The 16457-nt window shown below is 47.0% G+C and overlaps 1 protein-coding gene across 5 annotated transcripts in view; it reads right to left on the bottom strand.

Moving 5' to 3' along the window:
• ahdc1 (AT hook, DNA binding motif, containing 1) overlaps positions 1-16457 on the bottom strand; it is a 295652-nt gene that overhangs the window by 167293 nt on the left and 111902 nt on the right. Inside the window, exon 1 of one of the 5 annotated variants that reach the window (XM_063034906.1) lies at positions 886-966. The exons of the other annotated variants lie outside the window; for them this stretch is intronic. The gene's annotated coding sequence lies outside the window, so the exon portion shown is untranslated. Of the gene's footprint in view, positions 1-885; positions 967-16457 lie in introns of those variants that run through there. 5 annotated transcript variants of the gene reach the window in all.

The raw sequence follows: 16457 nt of genomic DNA, 5'->3' as shown, positions 1-16457 counted from the left end.
TTTCACTCCTGGCCATTTTCTCTGACATCTCCAAGCCCGAATGCTTGAAACCGCAGTGAGCAAAACAGTTCTGAATTGTCTTATTGCTTATTTCTCACCAACAATCAGGGACAAAAATCACTGTTTTTTGAACTATTTCAAAACTGTTCGCTCTCAACACAAATTGTCTTACGGCCACACAAATGCACGTAACTGGCAATGAGGTAAAACACTGTTCAGCAACAGTCTCCTGTGACAATAAAGTGGCATGATGTCCCAAAGCAGGTGGTGGATGGACGTAGGAGCAGCTGGTGCACATCACAAGTCCTGGTTAAGCGATTACTGATGCCAGACAATCTCTGAAGAGTATTGACAATGGCTGGGGGGCGGGGGGGTCACCCAACTTATAAAGACACTGCCCAGAAGAAGGCAATGACAAATCACTTCAGTAGAAAAATTGGCCAAGAACAATCATGTGGTCATGAGACCATGATCGCCCACGTCATATGACACAGCACATAATGATAATATCATACAACACGGCACACAATGATGATATCATACGACATGGCACATAATGATGATGAGTGTCACAAATAAATGAAGGGATTCACGGCTATTTTCTCGATTAGTTTTGTTCTTTAAGAGTTTTCCCAAATAAGCAGCTACCCCACTTAAACACTGGACCAATGAACCAGATTCCACTGTACTTTGCACACTGCTCCCATTCAACACAATTTTGCACAAGCTAACAAGCCGTTGTTGTAGTCATGGAAAATAGCAATATTTTGGTAAATTGGCTTATTACTGTCACATATACTGAGGTGAGGTGTATGGGGTGTCCAGGAAGGGGTAGCATCTCTAGTGAAGGGGTTTGTCATGTCCATTCTGGAGCAGCTCACTCACCTTTGGTCCCTACCAGACACTCAGCTCTCATCTGTGGCTCCAAGTAGCTGTTTGCATGTGACAGCAGCCACCGATTCGAAATGCAGGCTAAACCAGGTGAGGGTAGCCAGCAGGCCTCATAACCCAGTGAGATAGCGACATGCCTGCCCTAGCATACGAAGTCAGCTCCGACGGACTGGGTGGATGAGATCAACAGCACGGAGAGCGGTACTGCAGCAAAAGGCATGACAAGGCACCAAAGACATCATGGTCATCCACTGCATCCTAGGAAGACACCAGTTTGTGACACTTGTTCATATTACTGGTCTTCGACTTCTGAGTGGAACTGCTCCAGTGCAATGACTTTTCCACTTTAAAAGCTCTCCCGCACGTCCCCTGCCATCGTTGAACATGACAAGCAACCACCTCCATATACTGAGGTACAGTGAAAAACACCTGTATGCCATCGATACAAATCATTCCATCACAACACTGTAGAACAAGGGAAAACAGTAACAGAATACAGAATATAAATATAGTGTTGCAGAGCAAGTACAGTGAACATAGACAATAAGCTGCAAGGTCATTACGACACAGTCTGAGATGTCAATAGTCCATCGTGTCGTACTGGGCATAATTCAATAGTCTTATAACAGTGGGATAGAAGCTGTCCTTGAGCCCGGTGGTATGTGCTTTCAGGCTTTTGTATCTTCTGTCCAACAGAAGGAGAGAGAAGAGAGAGTATCCACATGGGTGGGACCTTTGGTATCTCCAAGCCTGAATGCTTCAAACTGCGGTGAGTAAAACACTTCTGAATAGTCTTAGTGCTTATTTCTCACGAACTCTCAGTGACAAAAATCACTGCTTTACTGAGACAGAGTCCATGGAGAGGAGGGTAGTTCCTGTCATGTGCTGAGCTGTGTCCACAACTCTGCAATTTCTTGCAGTCTCAGGCAGAACAGTTGCTGTAGCAAGCAGTGATGAGATGCCTTTTATTGATAAAAATTGGTGAGGGTCAAAAGGAATATGCCGAATTTCTTTCGTCTCCTGAGAAAGTAGAGGCACTAACTATGCCATGTTAATGGAGACTGAAGGATACATAGAACCCTTGAACTAAGGATAGAGACTACCAAATATCCTTTTAAGTGCAAGACAGAGCACTGGTTCCTCTCGATATACAAAAGTGTTTTGGCACATATATAGAGCAAAGGTGCTGAAGATGTTTGCACAGTACTGTATTTGTCAAAGTAGAGCAGAGAGTGAGTTTGGAAATCTGGAGGGAGCAAACGATGTTGGGAATGGTGAGGGTAGAGTGCCGTGGGAGGGGTGTGGGAAAGGCGGCAGAGAAGGAGTGCCAGGTGGGAGAGGGAGTAGTTCAGCTGCAGACACACCCGGCCCTGAGACCACAGGCAAGATCATTTGATTCCAAACAATTTGTTTATTGATTATTACAGAATGAGTCTTTGATGCTTCCCACTCCCTCCCCGTCCCTTCCCATTTTTCCAAAATGATTCCACTCTCCCTGACCCTTCCCACTCTCAGTCCACAACAGAGACCCATAACAGAGACCCATATCAGAATCAGGTTTATCATCACTCACATATATCATGAAATTACTTTTTGCAGCAGCAGTACAGTGCAATACATAAAGCTATATATGTGTGTCTAAGACATTTGCATATGGTATAGACGTTAAGGAGGAGAATGATACTAAGGTCAAATCAAGACCATAAGACATAGGAGCAGAATTAGGCCATTTGGCCCATCGAGCCAGTGCCACCATTTCATCATGGCTGATCCATTTCCCTCTCAACCCCAATCTCCTGCCTTCTCCCCACAACCTTTCATGCTCTGACTAATCAGAATCTATCAAACTCCACTTTAAATACACTCAATAACCTGGCCTAAATCGAGTTTATTGTTCAGTGCATAAGTGCGGTGAGGTGCAGGAACAACGAAAACTTGTAGCTGCATCGTGGGCACGTAGATGCAGACAACATACAGGATATAAATTGGGGAGGGGTGGACCGTAGCGTAGTGGTTAGCTCAATGTTTTACAGTACAGGCAACCCAGGTTCAATTCCCATCATTGCCTGTAAGGAGTTTGTATGTTCTTCCCGTGACCACTTGGGTTTCCTCCCATGGTCCAAAGAGGTACCAGTTGCTAGGTTAATTGGTCATTGTAAGTTGTCCCATCCTTCGGTTAGGGTTAAATCGGGACACTGCTGAATGGAGTGGCTCAAGTAGCTGGAAGGGTCAATTCCAAGCTGTGTCTTAATCAATAAACAACACATAAATCATATATAAATTACACAAGAGATAAAGCCAAAGGAAAAAAAAGAGAATCTTATTAATGGCAGAGCAAGTGAGGAGCTGAATGGTTTACTTTTCATATACTCATGTTAAGTACCCATCAATTCTGACCAATTTTTATGGACTCACCATAGAAACATTCTGTCTGGCTGCAAAATGGCTTGGTATGGCAACTGCTCTGCACATAATACTCTGCAGATGCTGGGGTCAAAGCAACACTCAAAACACGCTCGGAGGAACTCAGCAGGTCGGGCAGCATCAGTGGAAACAATCAGGCAATGTTTCAGGCTGGAACCCTTCGTCAGGACTGAAGAGGGAGGGGGCAGAGGCCCTATAAAGAAGGTGGGGGAGGGTGGGAAGGAGAAGGCTGTAAGGTTCCAGGTGAAAAACCAGTAAGGGGAAAGATAAAGGGGTGGGGGAGGGGAAGCAGGGAGGTGATAGGCAGGAAAGGTGAAGAAGGAATTGGGGAAAGCACAATGGGTAAGTAGAAGGAGGCAGAACCATGAGGGAGGTAGTAGGCAGCTGGGGGAGGGGGCAGAGTGAAACTGGGTTAGGGGAAGGGAGGGGCAGGGAATTACCGGAAGTTGGAGAATTCAATGTTCATACCAAGGGGCTGGAGACTACCTAGACGGTATATGAGGTGTTGCTCCTCCCACCTGAGTTTAGCCTCATCATGGCAGAAGAGGAGGCCATGTATGGACATATCTGAATGGGAATGTGAAGCAGAGTTGAAGTGGGTGGCAACCTGGAGATCCTGTCTGTTGTGGCGGACGGAGGCGGACACAGATTGGGGGACCACTTTGTCGAGCACCTCCGCTCCATCCGCCACAACAGACAGGATCTCCCGGTTGCCACCCACTTCAACTCTGCTTCACATTCCCATTCGGATATGTCCATACATGGCCTCCTCTACTGCCATGATGAGGCTAAACTTAGGTTGGAGGAGCAACACCTCATATACCATCTAGGTAGTCTCCAGCCCCTTGGTATGAACATTGAATTCTCCAACTTCCAGTAATTCCCTCCCCCTCCCTTCCCCTATCCCTATGTCACTCTGCCCCCTCCCCCAGCTGCCTATCACCTCCCTCATGGTTCCGCCTCCTTCTACTACCCATTGTGTTTTCCCCTATTCCTCCTTCACCTTTCCTGCCTATCCCCTCCCTGCTTCCCCTCCTCCACCCCTTTATCTTTCCCCTTACTGGTTTTTCACCTGGAACCTACCAGCCTTCTCCTTCCCACCCTCCCCCATCTTCTTTATAGGGCCTCTGCCCCCTCCCTCTTCAGTCCTGACGAAGGGTTCCGGCCTGAAACGTTGACTGATCATTTCCACGGGTGCTGCCCGACCTGCTGAGTTCCTCCAGCGTGTTGTGAGAGTTGCTCTGCACATGACTGCAGAAACTGCAGGGAGTTGTGGGCACAGCTCAGCATATCACAGGAACCAGCCTCTCCTTTGTGGACTCTGCCTTCACTTTTTGCTGCCTCAGGAAAGCAGCCAGCATAATCAAAGACTCCACCCAGCCCGGACATTCTCACTTGACCGCAAGAAACTGCAGAGAGTTGTGGACACAGCTCGGCACATCACTGAAACCAGCCTCCCCTCCATGGACTCTGTCTACACTTCTTGCTGCCTCAGGAAAGCAGCCAGCATAATGAAAGGCACCACCCAGCCCAGACATTCTCTCTTCTCCCCTCTCCCTTTGGGCAGAAGATACAAAAGCCTGAAAGCACATTCCACCAGGCTGAAGGGCAGCTTCTACCCCATTGTTATCAGACTCTTGAATGGACCTCTTGGACTTCAAGATGGACTCTAGGTTGCACATCTACCTCGTTATGATCTTTCACTTTATCGTTTACCTGCCCTGCACTCGATCGGTAGCTTTCACACTTTATTCTGCATAGTTATCATTTTACTTTGTTGTAGCTCAGGAGTTCCCAACCTGGGGTCCGTGGACCTCTTAGATAATGGAAAAGGTCCACAGCATAAACAAGGTTGAGAACCCCTGTTCTATCTCAATGTACTGTGGAATGATTCAATCTGTCTGAACAGTATGGGAGACAAGCTTTTCACCATAATTCGGTACACGTGACAATAATAAACCAATACCAATATCGTCCTGCAGCCTTAAGAATGAAGACCCTTATCCAATCAGACTGTTACGGTACGCACCCGATCACGCCAGCCTCCAGATTTAGACAGTCCGATTCTCCAGAGTCCCTTTAAAGATTCTGGCTCACTCCACTAATTGGCAGCCATGTTTTGGCACCAAGATTTGGATATTTAAAGAGTGCCTGAACTCAGGCTCGGGGCTCAATCGTCAGCTCTTTTGGTTCAGTCTGCGACTATGTTTGGAATTTCTGTCTCGTTTGGATTCTCGTCAGGTTCTAGTCTAGCATCTAGTAAAGAAACCTGTTCTCACCAGAGTCTCGAAAGTGTGTCTCGATTCTAACCTCGGATAGTCCAGCATTTGGGTCCTTACCATCCGTGCTTAGGCCTCTCATCACACAGACTCAACAAAGCCACAACACAAACCAGTCTTTATGTTAAAAAAGCAAGGATCCCCTTATTGCCTCTCCAAATATGCCCCCTCCCTGCTCTGTCTGATTCCACCATCAGGGACACTAGACCAACATTCAGAGCAGGTGTGAGGGAGGAATGGGGCTTGCTTTGCTTTTGTTGATTTGTTGCTTGTTGTGTTTTGCGTTGTTCTGTCAAACATCATGGGCATGCTATGTTGGCGCCAGAATGTGTGACGACACTTGTGGGCTGTCCTCAGCACATCCTTGGGTTGTGTTGGCTGTTAACACAAATGATGCATTTCACTGTGCCTCAATGTAGATGAATCTGAATCTGTGTAATCGCAGCTGCAGGTCACTGCACATGTTATACATCAAGTGCCACTCCTGAATCAATCTGCCAACACCTGCAGGTGGATAATGAATTTCTTCCTTTCAAACTATCCACCAAAATAACCTCTAAAAGCAGCCCTTCCCATTCCCTCCACTCTCTTAGCTGCTTTGTTTTAAGTTTGGGTGGAACTGCTAATGGCTGTTACTGCTAGAACATAGAAGAGTACAGCACTAGAACCGGCCATTCGGCCCTCAATGTTGTGCTGAACCAGCTAAAAAGCAAATCAGAAACACTCAAACACTAATCCCGCCTACCTACACCATGTTGATATCCCTCCATCTTCCTTATATCCATGTGCTCATTCAAACGTCTCTTAAAAACCTCTAATGTATTTGCCTCTACCACCATAGCAGGCAGTCCATTCCATGCATCTACCACTCTCTGAGTAAAAAGCTTACCCCTCACATCCCACTTGAACTACCCCCTCTTTCCTTCAATATATCCCCTCTGGTATTAGCTCTATATGCTAACCAGATTCACCGAGCAGAGAGGACTGATTGGCACACACAAAAAGCTGGAGGAACTTAGCAAATCAGGCAGCACCTATGAAGGGGAATAAACATTCGATGTTACACTCCGGGACATCCTGATGAAGATTATGTTTATTCCTCTCCATAGCTGATGCCTCACCAGCTGAGTTCCTCCAGCATTTTGTGTGTGCTACTCAAGATTTCCAGCACCTGCAAAATCCCTTGAGTAGGCGAGCCTCAGGTCCGACACCACCAGGTTCTGGACAGTTACTATCAGGCTCCTGAACCAGTTGGATAACCTCACTCACCTCAACTCTGGACTCACTTTACAAGGACTCTTCATGTCATGTTCTCAATATTTATTGCTTATTTATTTATTGCTATTATTTCTTTCTTTTTTTATTTGCAGAGTTTGTTGTCTTTTGCACCCTGGTTGAACGCCCACATTAGTGCAGCCTTTCATTGATTCTGTTATGATTATTATTCTAATATGGATTTATTGAGTATTCCCACAAGAAAATGAATCTCAGGGTTGTATATGATGACATAAATTTACTTTGAACTGATGTTCGCAGTATTATTTATTATTTATCTTTTTTTGTATTTGCACAGTTTGTCTTCTTTCGTGCATTGCTTCTTCGTGTGAGGCTTCTCATTGAATCTACTCTGTTTCTTTGTTCTACTGCGAACGCCAGCAAGGAAGTAATCTCAGGATAGTACATGGTGACACATACGTACTTCTAAGCATGATTGGACCTGAATCAGTCTTTGATTTCATGCCTCTCCTACTGAGGTCCTTTGACTTTCTTATATTTTACCATTGTTCAAAGTCCATTCCAGCTGTACTGTCCCCAGGTGTGTCTGTGATCAGCAGTTGCAGACCACATGCTCCTGTTATAGAGGTGGATGCATCATGGATTCAGGAACTCCATTATTTATGTTTATTGAGATACAGCACGGAATAGGCACTCCTGACCCTTTTAGCCATGCTACCCAGCAACGCCCGATTTAATCCAAGCCTAATCACAGGACAATTTACAATGACCGATTAACCTCCCAACTGGTTCCGTCTTTCGACTGTGGGAGGATGACCCTTGCTGCCTGTACTGTGAAGTGTTGTGCTAACAACTATGCTACTGTGCCAACCCATTACGGCTGATATCTGGAATATGCTTGCAGAAGTAGTGATGGAGGTAGATATATATAACTAGGTTGCCTCATACTTTTACACAGTACTGTATTTGTCAATGTGGTGTGGGCAGCGAGTCTGTAAATTGGCCGGGAGCAAAGGACGTTGGGAATGGCGAACGTGGTGCGCCGCGGGAGGGGTGTGGAACTGTTATATATATGTGCCCAAGACTTTTGCAAAGTACTCTCTATTGTGAGAGGGTGCTGCACCAAACCAGACAGTAATGGCTGATGTGAGGATGCTCTCTATAACGGAGGTGTAGAACCAGTATGTTCTGGGGAAGATGAAATCTTGAGACATCCAGAATGCAAAAGGTGCTTTACAAAGGCAAATCCTTAATTGAATAGAGGCATAACCCTCCATCCCAGAACAATGCGCTGTCTAATGCAGGCAAATTTACACCAGGTAATTCAACATATTCCTCTTTAATCACATTAATTACTTTAATTCTAATTACATGAAGTCAACAGGAACATTATGTCCAGTGGAATAACTCATATTCTTAAAGTATATCCTTTAAACAGAGATCTAACAACATCTAGGTCACCTGGATGAAATCTTCCCAATATCACAGTTAAGGAGAATATGGATTTCCCTTGTCAGAAACCAAACCTGCATGTGGGCTCTGGGTTTTGAATCATGTCTCAGGTCTTTGGTTCAGATGTTCCTGGGGATCAACACCTCTGAAGATCTATCCTGGGCCCAATATATTGATGCAATTACAAAGAAGGCATAACGGGTGCTCTATTTCTTTAGGAGACATGGTATGTCACCAAAGACTCATGCAAATTTCTACAGATGCATTGTGGAGATGTTTGGTATGGAGGGGCCACCACACAGGATTGGAAAAATCTGTAGAACATTTCAGACTCAGTCAGCTCCATAATGGGCGCCAGCCTCTCCAGCATCAAGGACATCTTCAAAATGCAATGCCTCAGAAAGGCAGCGTCCATCATTAAGGGCCTCCATCACCCAGGTCATGTCATCAGAAAAGAGGTACAGAAGCCTGAAGACACACACTCAACATTTTAGGAACAGCTTCTTCCCCTCCACCATCAAATTTGTGAAAGGACAGTGAACCTATGAACACTACCTCACTATATATTGATTCCAATTTTCACCCTTTGCTTGCACCAGATTTACAAACTCGCTAGGTAGATAGATACTTTATTGATCCCAAAGGAAACTACAGTGCCACAGTAGCATTACAAGTGCACAGACATACAAATATACAAATAGTAGAAGAGAACAGGAATTCTGCAGATGCTGGAAATTCAAGCAACACACATCAAAGTTGCTGGTGAACGCAGCAGGCCAGGCGAAGGGTCTCGGCCTGAAACGTCGACTGCGCCTCTTCCTATAGATGCTGCCTGGCCTGCTGCGTTCACCAGCAACTTTGAAATAGTAGAAGAGAACAGGATCAATACTTGCACGGATTTTCCCCTCTGACTGGATGAGACTAGAACTAGAGGACATAGGTTAAGGGTGAATGGTGAAATATTTAAGGGGAAACTACCTCTTCACTCAGAGTGTGCTGGGAATGTAGAATGAGCTGTCAGCAGAGGTGGTGGATGCGGGTTCAATTGTAACACTGAGAACTTTGGATAAATACTAAGCAAAAAGGTCAGTTCAGCATGAACTAGATGGGCTGAAGGGCCAATTTTTGTACTGTAGCACTCTATGAACCAAGGAAGACAAGAATCATCCATTTCAAAAACTGACAGGGGAGAAGAAAGGAGTACTGAGTGGACATAATAGTCAGCATGTACCTAGATGGGCTAAAAGTGTCTGTTTCTGTACTGTAGTGCTCTGTCTTGCGTGGGATGGAGTGCTTCAGTTACGGACAGGGACTGGATGGGCTGAATTTATTTTCTCAGCAGAGGACATGCAGAGGGACCCTGTACATATAACCAAATAGAGACGTACAGCATAAGGTAGAGGGTAGGAAACTTTCAGCCATTACAGTGGCAGACACTAGAGGTTGTAGTTTGGGGGCAAGGGAGAAGAGACTTAGAGGGGATCTGAACTTTTCCACGCAGTGGGTGGTAGGACTCAGAACACACCAACTGGGAAGCGGTGGGCACTTCGATCATACTTAAGTACAGTATCTAGGTGAGCAGCTGAATTTGCCAAGACACAGCATGCTGCAAGCCAAGCACTGGTGAATGGAGTTAGTGTGTATGGGGGAGTTGGTGGCTGGCATAGGCATGTCAGAATCAGAATCAGAATCAGGTTTAACATCACCAGCATATGTTCATGGAACTTGTTGTCTTTGCGGTGGCAGTACAATGCAATACATATTAATAAAAGCTGTGAATTACAGTATATATATAATAGTTAAATTAAATAAGTAGTGTAAAAAAAATAGAAATAAAAAAGTATTGAGATGTGCTCAAGGGTTCAATGTCCATTCAGAAACCGGATGGCAGAGTGGAAGACGCTGTTCCTGAATCATTGAGTGTGTGCCTTTAGGCTTCTGTACCACCTCCCTGATGGTAACAATCAGAAGAGGGCATGTCCTGTGTGATGGGGGTCATTAATGATGGATGCCGCCTTTCCAAGGCACTGCTACTTGATGACCAGATACTATGGAGGCTAGTGTCCATGATGGAGCTGGCTGAGCTTACAGTTTTCTGCAGCTGGTTTTGATCCTGTGCACTGCCACCCACTACCCAACCCACCCCCCATACCAGACGGTGATGCAGCCAGTTAGAATGCTCTCCATGGTTCATCTGTAGAAATTTGCAATTGTCTTTGGTGGTATACCACATCTCCTCAAACTCCTAATGAAATATAGCCTCTGCTGTGCCTTTCTTGCAGCTGCACGTCAGGCCAAAGGGCCTGATTTTTGCCGTGTGACGTTATGCCTTGCGGCGAGGGGGGCAACTTTAAGGGAATGATGAACTGATCCATCATGCTTGTACACACAATCTACCAACTACCACTGCTGGCCAGTGAAAGATCACAATGAAAATCTTGTCAAAGATCAACTTTACCTGCCATATGCATTTACACATTAAGAAATTTGGTGTGGTGTGTCAGGGCACAACATGCAAGAAATAACAACATTTAACAATGATAAAGAATTATATAAAAATAAGTTAAAAGTTAAAATATGGCTATGAAATAAAATGCATAAATACATAAATATCAGTAAATGTTTATAATGTAAACAGTATTATGAGAAGAGAAAAGCAACACACAAAATGGTGGAGGAACTCAGCAGGTGAGGCAGCATCTATGAAGATCAATAAACAGTCGAAATTTCAGGCTGAGTCCTGAAGAAAGGTCTCGGTCCAAAATGTTGACTGTCTATTAATTTCCATAGATGCTGCCTGACAGGCTGAGTTCCTCCAGCATTTTATGTGTGATCCCTTGGAACTCCAGCATCAGCAGACTCTCTCGCATGCATCTATGGAGAGGAATAAACAGCCAACATTTCAGGGCCGCAACGCCAAATGGGTCGACTCCTTATGCCTCTCCATAGATGCTGCCTGGCCAGCTGAGTTCTTCCAGCATTTTGTGTGTGTCCCTCTGAATTTCCAGCATCTGCAGACTTCCTCATGCTTAAGATAGAATAAGTTGTTTAAATTGTTTGCAGTATAGAGACGGGGAAATAGATGGGGGGGGCGGGGTGGGCTAACTAGAATGGTTGCTCAGATTATACAGCAACTGCCACTCCACCTTTGTTTAAATTTAAAAATTTTTGCACACTACAGAAGCATTAGGTAATTATGGCTACTCCAAAGTACAGGGCATTGCTGAATTACGTTTGCTGCCACCCAGTCAGCCTCTTTAACCCCAAAGCAGTCAGGTGAGTGCGGTGCCCTCGTACTGGGCAGAAACAACAAGGGAAGGATTCAGCCAACAGCCCTTCATGGTTAACTGGCTGAAATCACGAGATGATTTTGTGAAGAACTAACAGCGAGTAGGTTGAAAGGTCCACAAAGGCAGCATTGGCGCCAGCATCCCTTTCCATTTCATTTTCACCACAACTTGCTGCAAGCAGATTTGTTCTTAAAATAACACGCATCCATTTCTCAAAGTCCTCCCCTACTCGGGGTCTCTGCACAGCTTCGCATCTGTCAAAATCCTGCCGCAGGCTTCCTGCACACGGTAGGAATCCAACACTCACATCAGGATAGAGAGAGCGAGAGAGAGAGAGAGAGAGAGAGAGAGAGGGAGAGGGAGAGGGGGAGAGGGGGAGAGGGGGAGAGAGAGAGGGGGGGAGAGAGAGGGAGAGGGAGAGGGGGAGAGAGGGAGAGGGGGAGGGAGAGGGAGAGGGAGAGGGAGAGGGAGAGGGAGAGGGGAGAGGGGGAGGGGGAGAGGGAGGGGGAGGGGGAGAGGGGGAGCGGGGAAAGGGGGAGAGGGGAGAGGGAGAGAGGGAGAGAGGGGGAGAGGGAGAGAGATGGGCTGAGAGGGAGGGGGAGAGAGAGAGGGAGAGAGAGAGAGAGGGGGTGAGGGGGTGAGAGAGTGGGGTGAGGAGGGTGAGAGAGGGGGAGAAGGGAAGAGGGATGGTGAGGAGGTAAGAGGGGGTGGGGGGTTGAGAGAGGGGGTGAGAGGGGGTGTGAGAGAGGGAGTGAAAGAGAGGGGGTGAGGGGTGGTGAGAGAGGGGAGGTGAGGGGGTGAGAGAGGGGGAGAAGGGGAGAGGAATGGTGGGGGGGGTGAGAGAGGGGGGTGAGAGAGGGGGTGAGAGGGGTGTGAGGGGGGTGAGAGGGGGTGAGAGAGAGGGAGAGAGGAGAGAAGGGGAGAGGGATGGTGAGGGGGGTAAGAGGGGGTGACAGGGGGTTGAGAGAGGGGGGCTGAGAGAGGGAGGGTGAGAGAGGGGGAGAAGGGGAGAGAGATGGTGAGGGGGGGTTGAGAGAGGGGGTGAGGGGGGTGAGAGAGGGGGTGAGAGGGGGTGTGAGAGAGGGGGTGAAAGAGAGGAGGTGAGGGGTGGTGAGAGAGGGGAGGTGAGGGGGTGAGAGAGGGTGAGAAGGGGAGAGGAATGGTGGGGGGGTGAGAGAGGGGGTGAGAGAGGGTGAGAGAGTGGGGTGAGAGAAGGGGAGAGGGATGGTGAGGGGGGTAAGAGGGGGTGAGAGGGGGTGAGAGAGGGGAAGAGAGGGGAGAAGGGGAGAGGGATGGTGAGGGGGGTAAGAGGGGGTGACAGGGGGTTGAGAGAGAGGGCTGAGAGAGGGAGGGAGAGGGAGGGTGAGAGAGGGGAGAAGGGGAGAGAGTGAGGGGGAGAAGGGGAGAGATGGTGAGGGGGGTTGAGAGAGGGGGAGAAGGGGAGAGGGATGGTGAGAGGGTAAGAGGGGGTGACGGGGGGTTGAGAGGGGGGATGAGAGAGGGGGAGAAGGGGAGAGGGATGATGAGGGGGTAGGAGGGGGTGAGGGGGATTTGAGAGAGGGGGTTGAGAGGGGTGGTGAGAGGGGGGTGAGAGGGGGAGAAGGGGAGAGGGATGGTGAGGGGGTAAAAGGGGGGTGAGGGGGGTTGAGAGAGGGGGTGAGACAGGTGGTGGGGGGGTGAGGGGGTAAGAGAGGGGGAGAAAGAGGATGGGGAGAAGGGGGGTTGAGAGGGGGAGAGAGCAGAGAGAGGGGGAGGGGGAGAGAGCGGGGAGAAAGGGGGAAAGGAGGAAGGGGGAGGGGAGAGAGGGAGAGGGGGTGAGGAGAGAGGGAGGGGCTATAAGGGGAGGGGGGAAGGAGGCAAGGGGAGAGTGGGGGGGAGGAAGAAGTGACAGAGGTGAGAGGGAGTTAGAGATAAACTGAAAGACTGAGGTGGATGCTGGGTGGGTGGGTGGGTGGCGGGGGGGGGGACAGAGCACTGTAACTGAACCAGACCTAAGGGCACGCACAGTTTCTGCTGCAGCAGAGCACTGGGTTTATTTTAACCAGCACATGTGTCGCAGTGCACAATAAGCTGATGGTAGCAATGAAACAGCTGTCTGCTTATTCACAATGTGGGAGTAATGCAGAGAAAACACTGAAATGTTTCTCTAACCGGGTGTGGGCACAACATTCGGAGCATGTTCACATCTGGCACCAGAAACATTCAACCCTCCACTCCCCTCGTCTAGGAGATTCATTGCATTTCTGCAAATTTTCTGTCTTGAGTTCAGCCCATATGTTCAAACATACCAATCAGGCTATTCTGTCCTTCAAGTCTTTTCAGTCCTATCCCTCAGTAAGCCAAACTGATTGTGAACTAAACTGCACTTCAGAATCAAAATCAGGGTTAATATCACCGACATATGTCACAAAGTATGTTGTCTTTGCAGCAGCAGCACAATGCAATGCATAAATAATAGAACAATTCTGAATTACAGTAAATATATATTAAATAAGTAGTGCAAAAGTAGAAATAAAAACATAGTGAGGATGTGTTCATGGGTTCAATGCCCATTAAGAAATCTGATGGCAGAGGGGGAGAAAGCTGTTCCTGAGTTGCTGAGTGCGTGCCTTCAGGCTCCTGTACCTCCACCCTGATGGTAGCCATGAGAATAAGGCATGTCCTGGGTGATGGGGGTCCTTAATGATGGATGACACCTTTCTGAGGCATCACTCCTTGAAGATGTCCTGGCTACTATGGCTATTCCGAACTATTCTTGGTATGCATTCATCTTTCCTTGCTTTCCACAGTAAGGACTGTATTATCAAAGTACCCATATGTCATCATATACTACCCTGAGATTAATTTTCTTGCAGGGCAAGAAAATATAGAAATACAATAGAATTTATGAAAAGCTATACATTAACAGAGACTGACAAACAACCAATGTACAAAAGAAGACAAATTGTGAGAATGAAAAATGAATAAATAATGCCGGGAAGATGAGTTGTAGAGTCCTTGACAGCGAGTCTGTAGGTTGTGGAGTCAGTTCAGTGAAGTTATCCACACTGGTTCAGCAGCCTGATGGTTGAAGGGTAACAACTGAACCTGGTAGTGGGGGACCCAAGATCCCTGTACCTTCTTCCTGATGGCAGCTGCAAACAGAGTCCTGAAGAAGGGTCTCGGCCCAAATCACCGACTGCTTATTCATATCCATCAGTGCCGCCTGACCTGCTGATTTCCTCCAGCGCTTTGTGTGTGTTGAGAAGAGAGAGTAGCCTGGATGGTGAAGATCCTTAATGATTAATGCTCCACATAAATGTGGTCAATGCTGGGAAAACAAGGAACTGCCCACTTGGGCCTTCACTATATTCATATTAAAGATAGGCAAGAATAGCTTTGCTTGTCACAGGTACATCAAAATGCATTCAAGAGTGAAATGTGCTGTTTGCATCAATGATCAACACAATCTGAGGATGTGCTGGGGGCAGCCTACAAGGATCACCATGCTTCTGGTACCAGCCCACAGTTACTAACACTAATTTCTACATCTTTGGAATGTCGGAGGAAACCGGAGCAGCCAGAGGAAACCCACGTGGTCGCGAGGAGAATGTTCAAGCTCCTCACAGACAGTAGTGGGAATTGAACCCCCTACCCCAGCACTGTCAAGCACCTAACTACTACACTACTGTGCCATCTATATTCATAGGCACTGCTTCCACAATGTTTTAAGGAGAATTTCAAAGCCACATGGCCTTCAGAGAAAAACAAATGTCTCAACTGCCTTAAAGAGGTGATCTCTGTCAGAATGAGCCCCAGTTTGTGGCACAAGGGATTCTGCAGATGCTGGAAATCCAGAGTAACACACACAAAATGCTGGAGAAACTCGGCAGGTCAGTCAGCATCTGTGGAGAGCAATAGTCGACTTTTCGGGCAAAGACCCATCAAGATGGTCCATTCCACACTGACTGTTCATTTCCCTCCATAGATGCTGCCTGACTTGCTGAGTTCCTCCAACATTTTGTGGATCCCTAGTTTGAGATTTCGGTGGTGGGGTGGAGATACATCTCTACCAAAGGTGCAGTACCTGCTCAGCAGCCCCCCACCCCAAATCAGGGTCATGTGAAGCCATGGGAGCAGCTGGTGCATATCACAAGTCCTGATTATGCAACCACTGATGCCAAGAAATGTCTGAGAAGTATTGATATTGGCTGGAGTCACTCACTCTTGTAGAGACACTGCCCAGAAGAAGGCAATGACAAACAAGTTCTGTTCAAACATTTCCCAAGAACAATCATTATCACTGAGATCAGGATCGCCCACGTCATATGATACGGCACATAATGATGATCAGTTTGAGATTCACCCAAAAGAGGGAACGGGCCCGTTACCTCCACCCTGTCATGAGCCCACATGATATATTACAACTAAGTTCCTTTGCTCTTCTCTACTTTAGTGGGTGCAAGCCTAGTCTTTGCAATCCTTCTTCCCAAGACAACCCAAGCATTCCAAGTGGTCACCCTGCAAACTTTTACTGAACTGCTTCCAAGGGGTTATTGACTTTGCTTAAAGGAAGGATGTGAATCATCATGAAACTTACTGAAAAAAATGGAAAGATCCATATCACGCTTTTTACCATCTCAGAACATCCCAAAGTACAGTTCAACCAAGTACTTTGTGAAATGCAGCCATTCTTGTAAGATAGGAAGGAAATACTTCAATGGTTCAATTTAATATCAGAGAATGTATACGTTTTACAACCTGAAATTCTTTCTCTTCACAGACATCCACGAAACAGAAGAAAACACCAAAGAGTGAATGACAGAAAAACGTTAGGACCCCAAAGCCCTCTCTCCCACGCATAAGCAGCAACAAAAAGCATCAACACTCCCTGCTCCGCCTCCCC

The sequence above is a fragment of the Mobula hypostoma genome, chromosome 28, assembly GCF_963921235.1.
Source record: "Mobula hypostoma chromosome 28, sMobHyp1.1, whole genome shotgun sequence".
Taxonomy (NCBI): domain Eukaryota; kingdom Metazoa; phylum Chordata; class Chondrichthyes; order Myliobatiformes; family Myliobatidae; genus Mobula; species Mobula hypostoma.
This window is presented reverse-complemented; position numbering and strand designations above follow the sequence as displayed.